Here is a 17,292-nt window from a genome sequence, read left to right on the forward strand (position 1 = left end):
TTGCATATAGGGTACTGGCACAAAGACAGAAATATAGATCAATGGAACAGAATAGAAAGCCCAGAGATAAATCCACGAACCTATGGACACCTTATCTTTGACAAAGGAGGCAAGGATATACAATGGAAAAAAGACAACCTCTAACAAGAGGCTCTTTAGTTCTTCGTCTCTTTCTGCCATAGAGGTAGTGTCATCTGCGTATCTAAGGTTATTGATATTTCTCCTGGCAGTCTTGATTCCAGCTTTTGCTTCATCCAGCCTGGCATTTCACATGCAGTACTCTGCATATAAGTTAAATAAGCAGGCTGACAATATACAGCCTTTATATACACCATTCCTGATTTGGAAGTAGTCTGTTGTTCCATATTCAGTTCTAACTGTTGATTCTTGATGTGCACACAGATTTCTCAGGAGGCAGGTAAGGTGGTCTGGTATTCCCATCTCTTTCAGAATTTTCCAGAGTTTTTTTGTGATCCACAGAGTCAAAGGCTTTGGCATAGTCAATAAAGCTGAAGTAGATTTTTTTTTTTTTTCCCTGAAACTCTCTTGCTTTTTCGATGATCCAATAGGTTTTGGCAATTTGTTCTCTGATTCCTCTGGCTTTTCGAAATCCAGCTTAAACATATGGATATTGTCAGTTCATGTACTGTTGAAGCCTGGCTGGAGAATTTTGACCATTACTTTTCTAATGGTTGATATGAGTGCAATTGTGCTGTAGTCTGAACATCTTTTGTCATTGCCTTTCTTTGTGATTGGAATGAAACTGATGTTTTCCAGTCCTGTAGCCACTGCTGAGTTTTCCAAATTTTCTGGCATATTGAGAGCATCACTTTCACAGCATCATCTTTTAGGATTTGAAATAACTTAGCTGGAATTCCATTGCCTCTGCTAGCTTTGTTCCTGATGATGCTTCCTAAGGCCCACTTGACTTTGCACTCCAGGTCGTGTGGCTCTAGGTGAGTGATCACACCATAGTGGTTACTTGGTCCATTACGATCTTTTGTGTATAGTTCTGTGTATTTTTTCCACCTCTTCTTAATATCTTCTGCTTCTGTTAGGTCCGTATCTTTTCTGATCTTTACTGTGCCTATCTTTGCACGAAATTTTCCCTTGGTAACTCTAATTTTCTTGAATAGATCTCTAGTCTTTCCCATTCTATTGTTTTCCTCTATTTCTTTGCATTGATCACTGAGGAAGGCTTTCTTATCTCTCCTTGCTATTCTTTGGAACTCTGCATTCAAATGGGTATATCTTCCGTTTTCTCCTTTGCCTTTAGCTTATGTATTAGAAATATTTTTTTTTCATTTATTTTTATTAGTTGGAGGCTAATTACTTTACAATATTGTAGTGGTTTTTGCCATACATTGACATGAATCAGCCATGGATTTACATGTGTTTCCCATCCTGAACGGCCCACCCACCTCCTTCCCCATCCCATCCCTCTGGGTCATCACAGTGCACCAGCCCTGAGCACTTGTCTCATGCATCCAACCTGGACTGGCGATCTGTTTCACACTAGCAAAATGATTTCAAAGAGATAACTATACTCACAACCTTTGGAAGACTAAAGACTTCTTATTTCAACAAGCAGAAGAGGATTGTAAATTTTAGGTTTTAAAAATATAGGGTATAAAATATTACATTTAAAATTATTTCTAATTGATAATTATACTTATTTTAGAGCTGTGATAGCTAGTTTTTAAATTTAATTTTGTTCACTTTTATTATGATGTGGTAATTTTTCCTTTACATTCTCAAGTACCATCTCAATTTTAAAACTATTAAGTAATGTTCAATGTTAACTATTCTTTTATAAACTATACTTCCATTGGTCTTATAAGTTGTGAGATTTCATATATTTAAGTACCAGGAATTGCTTAAAAATTCTACAAATACAAATTAATGGCAACATAGATATCAACAGTTCATAGCAAATGAGATTGAGATTTAGTGTTAAGAAGTATCAATGAAAGAGTTGTTTGAAAGTCACTTTGTAAAGTGGAAAACATGCATCCTAAAGGAATCAATTTTATAGTTAATAAATTCATTAACTAGCATATTGGAGAACTTGAAGATGAAAGGTGCCATATTCAGATCTTGGATATAGTTACTCAAAGTGCTTATCATTTAGGTTAACCTTAATCTAAAGACTATTCAGGAAAACTTAGCTTCAGAAAAAAATTGAACTTAGATCTAATGGGATTAAGGGTAATTTTTATTTGTTTAGTTTTTTGTGCACAACATAAGGTATAGAAGCTAAGGTAATTTTCTGATTCACTAGTCATGTGTTATTAATCTATTTTTATTTATTGTGTGATAAAATGAATGATTTTTTAGGTAAAATGATTTAAATATCATCAAATTTCAGTACAGATTTTAATGATGTCTAAAGGTAAATTTGCAACAAAGTAGGATCACATATTTGGGTTGAGTTAGGAAAATATAAATCTTATAAGTAACAGTCTATCTGAGACAAAAGAACTTTGATATCATTCCTTTACCACTGAGAGACTGTTAGGATTTCGGGCACCATGAACTATGAGGCTTGTTTGAAAACAACAAAAAAAGTATTCAGAGTAGAGAAAAAAAAAAAAAAATCATGGTAAGAAAACATAACCCATGAGAAAAGTATAAAGGAATTGTGGGAAGGAAAGGTTGAAAAGTAATTTTAAAGTTGTTTTCAAGTATTTTAAGTATTTAGTAAAAGTAGAGTATTTGAAGATCGAGAGTTCTTTTTTTTTCACTAAGTATGGAAATGATTTGAATTAAATTTAGAGATTGTACTAGCGCTAAGGAATTGTTTCTTTAGCGTAATATAACCATTGTATATAGTCTCTGAGAAATTATGAAGTCATCTCTCTTGAGAATAATTAACAGTAACACAGATAACTAAAATTCAGTTGGAATGAGGTAGCAGACTGGGTTAGGAAATTTTCCATTTTTTCCCTACTCTTTGATTCCTTGATAATCCCAAAAGATTAAAACATGCTATGAAATGCCTTTGGCTTCAATGTGGTTTCTTAATTTAATCTTATACTATTTGTTTTTGTCATGGCTCAACATTTCTCTAAAGCCTGATCAGATTTTAAATTATATATACTTATTTAACAGCACCTAAATTTTTAATCTTAGAAAGTCATTTTCAATGGGTCATGAAGCAGAATTAACAAAATAAAAAACAATAATATTTTTTACTTCCTGAATGTCACCTCATATTTGACTCTAGATCAATTTTAGCCTCTGTTTTCTGATGTAGTGTACAAATATTTTTTTTCCAAATTAAATAAACACAAAAGAGAGCACTGCAAACTAGAATATGACATAAAATTGTCCTGAATTGATCATATGCAGTTTCCACTATCTTTTAAAATGAGAACTGAAGAGAATGAATCCATAGAGAAAACAAACTGCGTGATAGGGATCAGGGTTTGACCATTCCAAATTTAAGAATTTTGAAAGGAAAATCTTGTGCACAGTTTATATAAATAATGGAATAGTTAAATCATTTTCAGTAATTTCTTATAGCCTGAATGTTATTGTTCATTAGCTGGCAAAAGCATTACATTTTAAAATATATAGCAATTCGGGGGGGGCAGTCCTAAGATGGTGGAGGAATAGGATGGGGAGACCACTTTCTCCTCCACAAATTCATTGAAACATCATTTGAACACAGCAAATTCCACAAAACAACTTTTGAACTCTGACAGAGAACACCAGGCACTGAGAAAAGCAGCCCACTGTCTTTGAAAGGAGGCAGGACAGAATATAAAAGATAAAAAGGGAGACAAAAGAGTTAGGGATGGAGACCGGTCCCTGGGAGGAAGTCATGAAAGAGGAGAAGTTTCCAAACAACAGGAAACTCCCTCACCAGCAGTTCTGTGGGGAGTTTTGGAATCTCAGAGGGCAACATAACCAGAAGGAAAAAATAAATAAATAAAATCCACAGATTACGTGCCTAACTGCAACTCCCATCAGGGAAGTAGCTCAGATGCTTGTGTCCACCACGAGCAAGTGGGAGCAGAACAGGGAGGCAGGGGCTGCACTGCTTAGGGTAAGGGCTGGGACTGAATGCCCTGAGGACAATCTGAGGGAGCTAACATGAGAGAGCAACACAAACCGTGGGATAGCTAGAGGAAAAAAAAAAGAGAGAGAGAGAGAGACAGAGAGAGAGCTTTCCCATGAAAAACTCTAACTTAAGGCACTGCCAGGCCCGTTCAGAGAACAAAGGACTGAGCCAATACCAGAGGAGAGCTAACTGACTGCAGACCAGCCCACCACCCACTGGAGACAGAGGCAGGTGGGCAATAGCCAGAGCTGGAGGGAGAGGGGCAATTTTGGCCCTCGAGATGGCATCCTCCACCAAACTGTGAACAGGCCCCCAGTTGCTAACCAAGTCTTCCCAGCATCCTGGATGGTTAACATCCATGAGGAGGGTCGCAGCCAGAGATCAGCTCCCCAGAGGAGACACACCACACACCTGAAACTGCACTCCTGCTGTGCACCAAGGAAACCTAGCAGCTGGGATGGGGGAGGTGATAAGATACACCACTCCATCTGGGGAGAGTGCATTCAGCAAGCACCTGGTCACCTGAGCTGCTCGGACCTGGGAAGGGCACAAAATGCAGGCCCAACTGATTCTGTGCCTTTGTGGAGTACCCGAGAACCTGAACCTGAGTGGCTTAGACCTGGGGAATGCATGCAAGCCAGGGCCCACTTTAGACAGTTCTCCTGCACAGCAACCTGGAGCCTGAGCAGTGTAGAAGAGGAAAGCACACACGCCGTGAGCGGGAGCAAACCCAGTGTGGCCCAGACACTGCAAGCACTCCTCACACACAGCAGTGATATTTGTTTGCAGTATTCCTCCCTCCTCACAGCACAATTGAACAAGTGAACCTAAATAAATGAACACCTCTGCCCCCTTGTGTCAGGGTGGAAATTAGACGCTGAAGAGACTTGCGAACAGAAGAAGCCAAAATAAACAGAGGGAACCACTTTGGAAGTGACAGGTGCAACAGACTAAAGCCCTGTAGTTAGCACGAAATACATTGGAAGGGGCCTATAGAACTCGAGAAGAAGTACAAGCTGGAACAAGGAACTATCTGAAACTGAACTGACACCACACTGCCCTCAACAGCTCCAGAGAAACTCCTAGTTATATTTTACTATTATCAATTTTAAATTTAAAAAATCTTTAAGTCCTTTAGTACTGCTTTAATGCTAATTTTTATAACCTACTATAAACTTAGGGGGAAAAAGACCCTATTATTAAAGCAAATTTCATATATATATATATATATATATATATATATATATATATATATATATATATATATATATATGTAATTTTTGTGATTTTGTTTTGTTTTTTTGACATTGTATTTTTGAGAGGCTAACCTCTATTCTAGATTTTTAATCTTTTCTTTGTGGTATTTGTTATCAAATTTGTACCTTTAAGAATCCAATCTTCAGTACCTATTTTTACTTAGAAGTGTGATTACTGGCTTGATTGTCCTCTCCCCCTTTTGACTCTCTTTTTTCTTCTCCAGGTCACCTCTATCTCATCCCTCCTCCTTCTCTTCTCTACCCAACTCTATAAATCTCTTTGGGTATTCCGGGATGCGGAGAACACTTAAGGAATTGATTACTGGCTAGATCTGTCTCTCTCCTTTTGATTCCCCCTCTTCTCCTCCTGGTCACCTGTATCTCCTTCCTCCCTCTTATCCTCTCTATGTAACTTTATGAACCTCTCTGTGTGTTCCAGACTGTGGAAAGCACATAGGAAATTGATTAATGGCTAGATTGCTCTCTACCCTTTTGACTTCCCCTCTTCTCCTCATGGTCACCTCTATCTCCCTCCTCCCTCTTCTCTTCTCCATGTAACTCTGTGAACCTCTCTGCATGTCCCTCACTGTGGAGAATCTTTTTACCATTAACCTAGATGCATTATCATTGGTGTGGTATGGATGGAGAAGTCTTGAGGCAACTGTAAGAATAAGACTGAAAATCAGAGGCAGGAAGCTTAAATCCAAAACTTGAGAACAGCAGAAAACTCCTGTCTCCAGGGACCATTAATCAACAAGAGTTCATCCAAAAGTCTCCGTATCTACACTGAAACCAGGCTCCAACCAGGAGCCAACAAGTTCCATACCATGCTAATTATCCAGCAACACAGGAACATAGCTTCAAGCATTAATACACACGCTGTCCAAAGTGACACTAAATCCATTGACACCTCAAAACTCACTACTGAACACTTCACTGCACTCCAGAGAGAAGAGATCCAGCTCCACCCACCAGAGCACCAATGCAAACTTCCCTAATCAGGAAACCTTGACAAACCACTTGTCCAACCCCACCCACAGGGAGGAGTCGCCACAATAATGAGGAACCACAAACTTCAAGCTACAGAAAGGCCACCCCAAACACAGCAATCTAAACAAGAGGAAAAGACAGAGACATATTCAGCAGATAAAGGAACATGATAAATGCTCACCAAACCAAACAGAAGAGGAGGAGATAGGGAGTCTACCTGAAAAAGAATTCAGACTAATGATAGTAAAAATGATCCAAAATCTTGAAAACAAAATGGAGTTACAGATAAATAGTCTGGAGCCAAGGATTGAGATGATGCAAGAAATGTTTAACAAGGACCTAGAAGACATAAAAAGGAGCCAATCAATAATGAATAATGCAATAACTGACATCAAAAGCATTCTGGAGGGAACCAACAGTAGAATAATTGAGGCAGAAGATAGGGTAAGTGAGGTGGAAGATAGAATTGTGGAAATAAATGAAGCAGATAGGAAAAAAGAAAAAAAGAATTAAAAGAAATGAGGACAACTTCAGAGACCTCTAGGACAATGTCAAATGCCCAAACATTTGATTCATAGGAGTCACAGAAGAAGAAGACAAAAAGAAAGGCCATGAGAGAATACTTGAGAAGATAATAGTTGAAAACTTCCTTAAAATGGGGATGGAAATAGCCACCCAAGTCCAAGAAACCCAGAGAGTGCCAAACAGGATAAACCCAAGGTGAAACTCTCCAAGACACATATTAATCAAATTAACAAAGATCAAACACAAAGAGCAAATATTAAAAGCAGCAAGGGAAAAACAACAAATAACACACAAGGGGATTCCTATAAGGATAACAGCTGATCTTACAAATATAAACTCTTCAGGCCTGAAGGGGATGGCAGGACATACTTAAAGTGATGAAAGAGAAAAACCTACAACCCAGATTACTGTACCGAGCAAGGATCTCATTCAAGTATGAAGGAGAAATCAAAAGCTTTACAGACAACCAAAAGCTGAGAGAATTCAACACTGCCAGATCAGCTCTTTGACAAATGATAAAGGATCTTCTCTAGACAGGAAACACAAAAAAGGTGTATAAACTTGAACCCAAAAGAGCAAAGTAAATGGCAACAGGATCATACTTATCAATAATTATCTTAAATGGAAACGGATTGAATGCCCCAACCAAAAGACAAAGACTGGCTGACTAGATTAAAAAAAAAAAAAAAAAAAAACTATATATGTTGTCTACAAGAGACCCACCTCAAACCTAGGGAAACATACATACTGAAAGTGAAGGGCTGGAAAAAAGTATTTCATGCAATTGGAGATCAAAAGAAACCTGGAAGAGCAATACTCATATTAGATAAAATAGATATTGAAATAAAGGCCTTGAAAGAGACAAAGAAGGACACTACATAATGATCAAAGGGTCAATCCAAGAATATATAATAATTATAAATACATATGCACCCAACATAGGAGTATGGCAATATGTAAGGCAAATATTAACAAGTATGAAAGGGGAAATAATAATGGGAGACTTTAATACCCCACTCACACCTATGGAAATATCAACTAAACAGAAAACTATAAAACACTGATGAAATAAATCAAAGATGACACAAATAGATGGAGAAAAATACCATATTCATGGATTGGAAGAATCAATATAGTGAAAATGAGTATACTAACCAAAGCGATTTATAAATTCAATGCAATTCCTATCAAGCTACCAATGGTATTTTTCAGAGAACTAGAACAAATAACTTCACAATTTGTATGGAAATACAAAAACCCTCGAATAGCCAAAGCAACCTTGAGAAAGAAGAATGGGACTGGAGGAATCAACCTGCCTGACTTCACACTATACTACAAAGCTACATTCATCAAGACAGTATGGTACTGGCACAAAGACAGAAATATAGATCAATGGAACAAAATAGAAAGCCCAGAGATAAAATCACACACCTAGGGATACCTTATCTTTGACAAAGGAGGCAAGGATATACAATGGAAAAAAGACAACCTCTTTAACAAGTGGTGATGGGAAAACTGGTCAACCACTTGTAAAAGAATGAAACTAGAACACTTTCTAACACCATACAAAAAAAAATAAACTCAAAATGGATTAAAGATCTAAACTTAAGAGCAGAAACTATAAAACTCCTCGAGGAAAACATAGGCAAAACACTCTCTGACATAAATCACAGCAGGATCCTCTATGATCCACCTCCCAGAGTAATGGAAATTAAAGCAAAAATAAACAAATGGGACCTAACTAAACTTGAGAGCTTATGCATAACAAAGGAAACTATAAGCAAGGTGAAAAGAAAGCCTTCAGAATGGGGAAAATAATAGCAAACGAAGCAACTGGCAAAGAATTAATCTCAAAAATATATGAGCAGCTCATGCAGCTCAATTCCAGAAAAATAAGCGACCCAATCAAAAAATGGGCCAAAGACCTAAACAGACATTTCTCTAAGAAGACATACAGATGACTAAGAAACATATGAAAAAATGTTCAACATCACTCATTATCAGAGAAATGCAAATCAAAACCACTGTGAGGTATCACCTCATGCCATTCAGAATGGCTACTATCAAAAAGTCTACAAAGAATAAATGCTGGAGTGGAAGTGCAGAGAAAAAGGAACCTGCTTACACTCTTGGTGGCAATTCAAACTAGTACAGCCACTATGGATAACAGTGTGGAGATTCCTTAAAACCTGGAAATAGAACTGCCGTATGACCCAGCAATACCACTGTTGGGCATACACACCGAGGAATCCAGAATTGTAAGAGACACATGTACCCCAATGATCATAGTAGCACTGTTCACAATAGCCAGGACATGGAAGCAACCTAAATGTCCATCGGCAGACAAATGGATAAGAAAGCTATGGTAGACTTACACAATGGAATATTAATCAGCTATTAAAAAGAATGCATTTGACTCAGTTCTAATGAGGTAGATGAAAGTGGAGGGTATTATACAGAATGAAGTAAGTTAGAAACAAAAACACCAGTACAGTATACTAACGCATATGTATAGGATTTAGAAAGATGTTAACAATGACCTTATATGATAGAGAAAGAGACACAGATGTAAAGAATAGTCTTTTGGACTCTGTGGGAGAAGGCGAGGGTGGGATGATTTGAGAGGGTAGCATTGACATGTGTATATTATCATATGTGAAGCAGATCACCAGTCCAGGTTTGATGGATGAAACAGGGTGCTCATGGCTGGTGCACTGGGATGACCCTGGGGGATGGGATGGGGAGGGAGGTGGGAGGGGGGTTCTGGATTGGGAACACATGTACGCCCATGGCTGATTCATGTCAATATTGGCAAAAACCGTGACAATATTGTAAAGTAATTAGCCTCCAATTAAAATAAATTAATTAATTTTTTAAAATTCAAGGCTTATATGAGTATATAAAAATAAAACATATAGCAATTTATTTTCATATCATTTTAGAATGAGTCACATAAGTAAATCTGACTTTGACATTCCTCAGATAGGCTTGATATAGCATATGTGTGCCAGTCACTCAGTCATATCCTACTCTTTGCAAATCCATGGACTCTAGCCCTCTAGGCTCCTCTGCCCATGGAGTTCTCCAGGCAAGAATGGTGGAGTGGGTTGCCAGTTCCTTCTCCTGATATAGCATATAGGACTTATATAAATTCCTCTTCAGTTTAAACATGCATTACTTGTATTTGCCAAATTTAAAAAAAATAAATGTTTGGCATTCATCTGATAATTAAATTTGTTCAGAACAGAAAGATCAGCATAGCCATGCCCTGACTGTTTTGCTCATTCATGATGAACTACAATCATTACTCTACAAGTAAGTTGTAGAATTTTACTGTTAAAGAAAAATCTTAGCAAGTAACCCAGGTATCATACTTAGATATTTCAGGTATAGACAGTATAAACCATCAAGAAGCATAGTCAACTAAGCAGAACCAGGACAGAGCAGATTTGAAAATCATAAACACTAATGATTAACTTCTAATATAATAACTTCAATCATTTCTACCACAAATTTCAATTAACTGTTAAACTGAAGTTTTTGTTTGATTTCATACCATTATCAGAGGGTTATTCTCATGTGAGTTAGAAGAATAAGATGAGATAGTAGTCAAGAAAATAAGGAGAAAATGTATCTCTGGTCAACCTGTTAATTAAAAAATGTGTCCCTGATATGAGAATATAAAAAAAAATCTTTCAATTCTAAAGTGAATATTTAAAATAATATACACAATCTCTGCACTCCACAGATCTGGAGTTTGGGCTAAAGGAAAAGCTATTTGCCCAAAGTTACACAAATGTGCACTTGGGCTAAAAACCAGTCTCAAAATTGAATCTTGCTTGAGAACTTGCCTTTTTTTCTGCCCATTCTTTCAGGGAACATTCTGGAGGAATATTGACATACAGTGGTTAAGCCCACAAAGATCTCAAAAGTCAGAAACTTTCTTTGTTTGAATCTCAGATCTGTTTGTTTGAATCTCAGATCTTATCTGAATGTCAGGTTTCTTTTCCATTACATAGGAATGAAATTGTACTTACGAATTTAGATATCTGTTGAAGAAATACAATGACTGCAAGAAAAGCATTCTTCACACATACATGTAACAAACAGAAGTTCATTGTAGTTTTTCTTTAATTGGAAATGTATAGTTGTGCAATTTAATAAAAAATACTATTTCATCTCATGTTGGGTAAATAATTTATGTGGCCTTACATTTAGATCTTTAATTCATTTTGAGTTTAATTTTGTGTATGGTGTTAGAAAGTAATCTATATTACTCAGCTATAAAAAAAAAAAAAAAAGAACACATGTGAGTCAGTTGTAATGAGGTGGACAAAACTGGAGACTATTATACAGTGTGAAATAAGTCATGAAAGAGAAATATCAATACAGTATATTAACACATATATATGGAATTTAGAATGATGGTAATGATGATCCTATATGCAAGGCAGCAAAAGAAACACAAATGTAAGGAACTGACTTTTGGACTATGTGGAAGAAGGAGAGTGTGGGATGTCTTGAGAGAATAACATTGAAACATGTATATTACCATTTGTTAAATAGATGGCCAGTGCAAGTTTGATGCATGAAGCAGGGCACTCAAAGCCCGTGCTCTGGGACAACCTAGAGGGAGGGAGTGGGGAGGGAGGTGGGAGGCAGTTCAGGATGAGGAGACACATGTGCACTCGTGTGTGACTCATGTCGATATATGGCAAAACCCATCACATATTTTAAATAAATTACCCTCCAATTAAAATAAATTTAAAAATACATAAATAAATAACTCATTGTTGAGTTTCTAAAATGGCAAAGATAAATTTATTTAATTGTGTCCATCTCAGATCATTGGGAAAATTTTCTCTACATGCACGTATATTCATGTACACACCAAGAATTAAACCACAAAGACATGAAATTAGAGTTAAATTTTATTGATAAGATTAACAAATTTTGTTTAGAAGGTTTTTATTTATAAGAACACGTGTGTGTGTGTGTGTGTGTGTGTGTGTGTGTGTGCATGTTAAGTGGCTTCAGCTGTGTCTGACTCTTTGCAATCCTATGAACTGTAGCCCTCAAACTCCTCTGTCCATAGGATTCTCCAGGCAAGAATAAGGGAGTGAGCTGCCATTTCCTCCTCCAGGGGATCTTCCTGACCCAAGGATCAAACCCATGTTTCTTGCATCTCCTGCATTGGTTGGCAGATTCTTTACCAATGGAGCCACCTGGGAAGCCCTACCTTAAGTATACGTGATTCATAAATAGTTGAAACAAAGAAGTGCACATTTACCTTCCATTATTTGATGTAGGGCTTTTGCCTTTTCTTTAGATATATGTTCACTGGTTAGTTATACGCCAGTTAGAGTCATGCATCATCTTTATTACACAAACCACACCCATAATACATAGTCTGCAACTTCCAGTTTTGAATCCCATAAAATAAAATGTGCATTTAGCAGTCTTGAAAAGTTTTATGAATATGAAACTTTATAGTACATTTTCTGAATCTTCTGCTCTTATGTTACTTACACATAATTACCTGACAAATCTTAGTGAAAGTTGCCCTTTACAATTCTTTATTAAAAGTTCAATTTTATCTTCTTTGAAGCAATTATTTTATATTCATATTGTATTAGTTAGCATAAAATTTTAATTAAATGAAATAAATTTAAAAGCAAGTGTAGTAATATTAGGATGTCTGTGAACACATATCTAACTTTTCCTAAGCATAAAACTCATTTTGGCAGTAAAAAAGTAAATGAAAGTAGCAGTATCCTAATTAGGTACATACAGCTTACAGAGGTCAAAATTCAATAGGTTTTATTATTTATTTATTATTTATTTAACAAAAAAATGAACTTTGTTTGACCAATGAACTAGTTAAACAGAGATCTGTCAAAAAGTTTTAAATTTATTAATGTTAGCATACTTTCTATATCAAAGTAGGACATCTAATCAGATGTCCAAATATCAGATGGCAAATATCAATGAAATTTAATACTATATTTACATATCTAAACTGAAATTTTGATGAAAAGTCATTACAAAACATTTCATCATTTTAATGTCTAAAGAAGTTTGTTTGCAGTTTGTGTATATCCATCATAGCTACTTGACTGCTACCTAACAGCTGCACCAAACTTTAATCACAGATACAAAGCTTTAAATGAAAAAAGTACATATGAATGATTTTTAGAGTAGTTAAAATGAATGCATCTCAAATTTCCATGTGCAGATGAATCACTTGTGGGATCTTACTAATGGAAATTCTTTTTCAGTAAATTTTCATATATATTTTTTTAATATATTTCATATATTTTCATATATATATATATATTATCATATATATGTATTTTCATATAAAACTGTAAAAAAAAAAGGCAAAAAATTATACTGACACCAGGTACCACTCCAGGCCAACGCTATCATTTACTCTGGGAATAGAGTCTGAAAATGATATTTTTGCTAAATTATTCATAAGTGGATTAAATGTGTAGGTTAATTGGAGAACAAGGGGTTAAACAGAGAAACTTAAAAAATGCCTTCCAATCATTTACCATTTGAGTTTTTTTAAGAATCCCTTAGAAGAATGGAGTAGCCCTCATAGTCGAAAAAAGAGTCTGAAATGTAGTCCTCGGGTGCAGTCTGAAAAACTACAGAATGATTTCTGTTCATTTCCAAGGCAAACCATTCAATATCACAGTAATCCAAGTCTATGCCCCAACCACTAATGCTGAAGAAGCTGATGTTGAATGGTTCTATCAAGACCTACAAGACATTCTAACACCAAATAAAGAGCTCCTTTACATCATAAGGGGCTGGAATACAAAAGTAGGAAGTCAAAAGATACATGGAATAACAGGCAAATTTGACCTTGGAGAACAAAATGAAACAAGGCAAAGGTTAACAGAGTTTTGCCAAGAGAACACATTAATTACAGAAAACACCCTCTTCCAACAATACAAGTGATGATTCTACACATGGACATCACCAGATGGTCAATACTGAAATCAGTTTGATTATATTCTTTGCAGCCAAAGATGGAGAAGCTCTATACAGTCTGCAAAATCAAGACTGGGATCTGACTGTGGTTCAGTTCATGAACTCCTTATTGCCAAATTCAGACTTAAATTGAAGAAAGGAGGGAAAACCACTAGACCATTCAGGTATGACCTAAATCAGATCTCTTAAGATTGACTATACAATGGAAGTGACAAATAGATTCAAGGGATTAGATCTCATAAACAGAGTGCCTGAAGAACTATGGACAGAGGTTCCTGAAATTGTACAGGAGACGGTGATCAAAACCTTCCCCAATACAAAGAAATGCAAAAAGGCAAAAGCATTGTCTGAGAAGGCCTTACAAATAGCTGAGCAAAGAAGAGAAGTGAAAGGCAAAGGAGCAAAGGAAAGATACAGCCATCTGAATGCAGTGTTCCAAATAATAGCAAGGAGAGATAAGAAAGCATTCTTCAATGATCAATGCTAAGAAACAGAGGAAAACAGTAGAATAGGAAAGACTAGAGGTCTCTTCAAGAAAATTAGAGATAGTAAGGGAACATTTCGTGCATAGAAGGACACACACACACAAAAAAAAAAGAACAGAAATGATATAGACATAACAGAAGCAGAAGATATTAAGAAGAGGTGGCAAGAATACACAGAAGAACTATGCAAAAAAGATCATAATGACCCACATAACCATGATGGTGTGGTTACTCATCTAGAGACAGGCATCCTGGAGTGTGAAGTCAAGTGGGCCTCAGGTAGCATCACTATGAAGAAAGCTAGTGGAGGACATGGAATTCCAGTTGAGCTATTTCAAATCCTAAAAGATGATGCTGTTAAAGTGTTGCCCTCAACATATCAGCAAATTTGGAAAACTCAGCAGTGGCCACAGGACTGGAAAAGGTGTTTTCATTCCAATCCCAAAGAAAGGCAATGCCAAAGAGTTCAAACTACTACACAGTTGCACTCATCTCACATGCTAGCAAAGTGATGCTCACAATTCTCCAAGCTAGGCTTCAACAGTACATGAACCAAGAACTTCCAGATGTTCAAGCTGGTTTTAGAGAAGGTAGAGGAAGCAGAGATCAAATTGCCAACCTCTGTTGCATCATAGAAAAAGCAAAATAATTCCAGAAAAAAAAATTACTTCTGCTTTATTGATTATGCCAAAGCCTTTGACTGTTTGCATCACAACAAACTGTGGAAAATTCTTCAAGAGATGGGAATACCAGGCCACCTTACCTGCCTCCTGAGATATCTGTATGCAGGTCAAGAAGCAACAGTTAGAACATGGAATAAGGTACTGTTTCAAATAGTTCAAATCGGGAAAGGAGTACATCAAGGCTGTATATTGTCACCCTGCTTATTTAAGTTATATGCAGTGTACATCATGTGAAATTCTGGGCTGGAGGAAGCACAACCTGGAATAAAGATTGCTGGGAGAAATATTAGTAACATCAGATACGCAGATGACACCATGCTTATGGGAGAAAGCAAAGAGGAACTGAAGAGGCTCTTGGTGAAAATGAAAGAGAAGAGTGTAAAAGCTGGCTTAAAACTCGACATTCAGAAAATTAAGGTTATGGCATCTGGTCCCATCACTTCATGGCAAATAGATGGGGAAACAATGGAAACAGTGACACACTTTATTTTCTTGGGCTCCAAAATTATTGCAGATGGTGACCATGGCCATGAAATTAAAAGACGCTTACTCCTTGGAAGAAAAGTTATGACCAATCTAGACAGCATATTTAAAAGCAGAGACATTAACTTTGCCAACAAAGGTCCATATAGTCAAAGCTATAGTTTTTCGAGTAGCAATGTATGCATGTGAGAGTTTGACAACAAAAAACTTGAGTGCAGAGGAATTGATGCTTTTGAACTGTGGTGTTGAAGAAGACTCTTGAGAATCCTTTGGAATGCAAATAGGTCAAACCAGCCAATCATTGGAAGGACTAATGCTGAAGCTGAACCTCCAATAATTTGGCCACCTGATGTGAAGAACTGACTCATTAGAAGAGACACTGATGCTGGGAAAGACTGAAGGCAGGAGAAGAAGTGTATGACAGAGAATGTGATTTTGGATGGCATCACGAACTCAATGAACATGAGTTTGAGCAAGCCCCAGGAGTTGGTAAAAGACAACAAGTTGGTAAAGACAGGGACTGCATGCTGCAGTCCATGGGGTTGCAAATAGTTGAACACGACTGGGCAACTAAACTGACTGAAGAATGAAGGAGGTGCTTTCCTCATGGCTCCGGCTGTAAAAGAAATCTGCCTGCAATACAATAGACCCAGGTTAGATGCCTGGGTTGGGAAAATCCCCTGGAGAAGAGCATGATTACCCCCCTCCATTATTCTTGCATGGAGAATTCCATGGGCAGAGGATCCTGGTGGGCTACAGTCCATGGGGTCACAAACAGTTGGACACAACTAAGCAACTAACACACACACACACAAGAATGAAGGTAAAGTTTTTATCTTTGACTCCATCAGTTCTTTTTGTCATGAGGTAAGAAAATGTATTTTCTATGGAGACACATTCTCAAAACTTTGTCAAGCTAAATATAACAGAAAAGCCTTTGTGAAAAGAAAAGCAAAGAAGCTTGATTAATAGTAATTAATTTGATTAAGAGCCAAAAATTTCTGGCATTGTAATTTGTTTGAAAGTGAAGTGAAAGTGAAAGTCACTCAGTTGTGTACGACTCTTTGCGACCCCACAGATTATACAATCCATAGAATTCTTCAGGTCAGAATACTGGAGTGGGTAGCCTTTCCCTTTTGTTAATGGTCGTCTATTTAATATTATTTCTTTGAGGATGACAAAATGCTTTACAAGACAGATGAAAAGCAAAATTTTCCTTTTAATCATGTCAAATTCTTGGGCTAAATTCAATGATTTTAAAATTTTCAAAATAAAGGAAACAGGGAGGCAATCAGTATTTATTTAAATGGGTATTAGAGTTTCATCTGCTAATTATATCATAACATTTTTATGAATCTGAGAGTATTCATAGAACTGATATGAAAGCTGAAGAACAGTTAAAATTATAGTTTATCACACATGGGTATGTGAATTCTATTGTATATTAATATTATCTGTGTATGATATGTATGGGCTTCCCTGTTGGTTCAGTGGTAAAGAATCTCTCTGTCAATACAGGAGATGTGAGTTAGATCCCTGAATCAGGAAGATCCCCTGAAGAAGGAAATGGCAACTCACTCCAGTATTCTTGCCTGGGAAATTTTATGGACAGACGAGCCTAGTGGACTACAGTCTGATTCATGTATAGACACATTTAGCAAAACAAAACGTTTAACAAAACAAAGAATATAAACATCAGGATCAAATTGTCTGAGTCCAGAAATTAGCAGTTTTGTAAGCTTGGGTAGATTTAACCACTCATTTTGTGAGTTCTTTAACATGCACAGTAAAAACTTCCTGTG

The 17,292-nt window shown here is 36.6% G+C and overlaps 1 protein-coding gene and 1 long non-coding RNA gene across 3 annotated transcripts in view; both read left to right on the forward strand.

Annotated features, from left to right (window-relative positions):
- Nucleotides 1-17,292, forward strand: part of PCDH11X (protocadherin 11 X-linked) — a 985,621-nt gene that overhangs the window by 757,370 nt on the left and 210,959 nt on the right. The gene's annotated exons all lie outside the window — the stretch shown is intronic.
- Nucleotides 277-14,261, forward strand: LOC122434891. The gene is made up of 3 exons (XR_006267490.1): nt 277-431; nt 3,604-3,606; nt 14,097-14,261. It is a non-coding gene; the product is annotated as an uncharacterized LOC122434891 (long non-coding RNA).

Source organism: Cervus canadensis, chromosome X, assembly GCF_019320065.1.
Source record: "Cervus canadensis isolate Bull #8, Minnesota chromosome X, ASM1932006v1, whole genome shotgun sequence".
Lineage (NCBI taxonomy): Eukaryota > Metazoa > Chordata > Mammalia > Artiodactyla > Cervidae > Cervus > Cervus canadensis.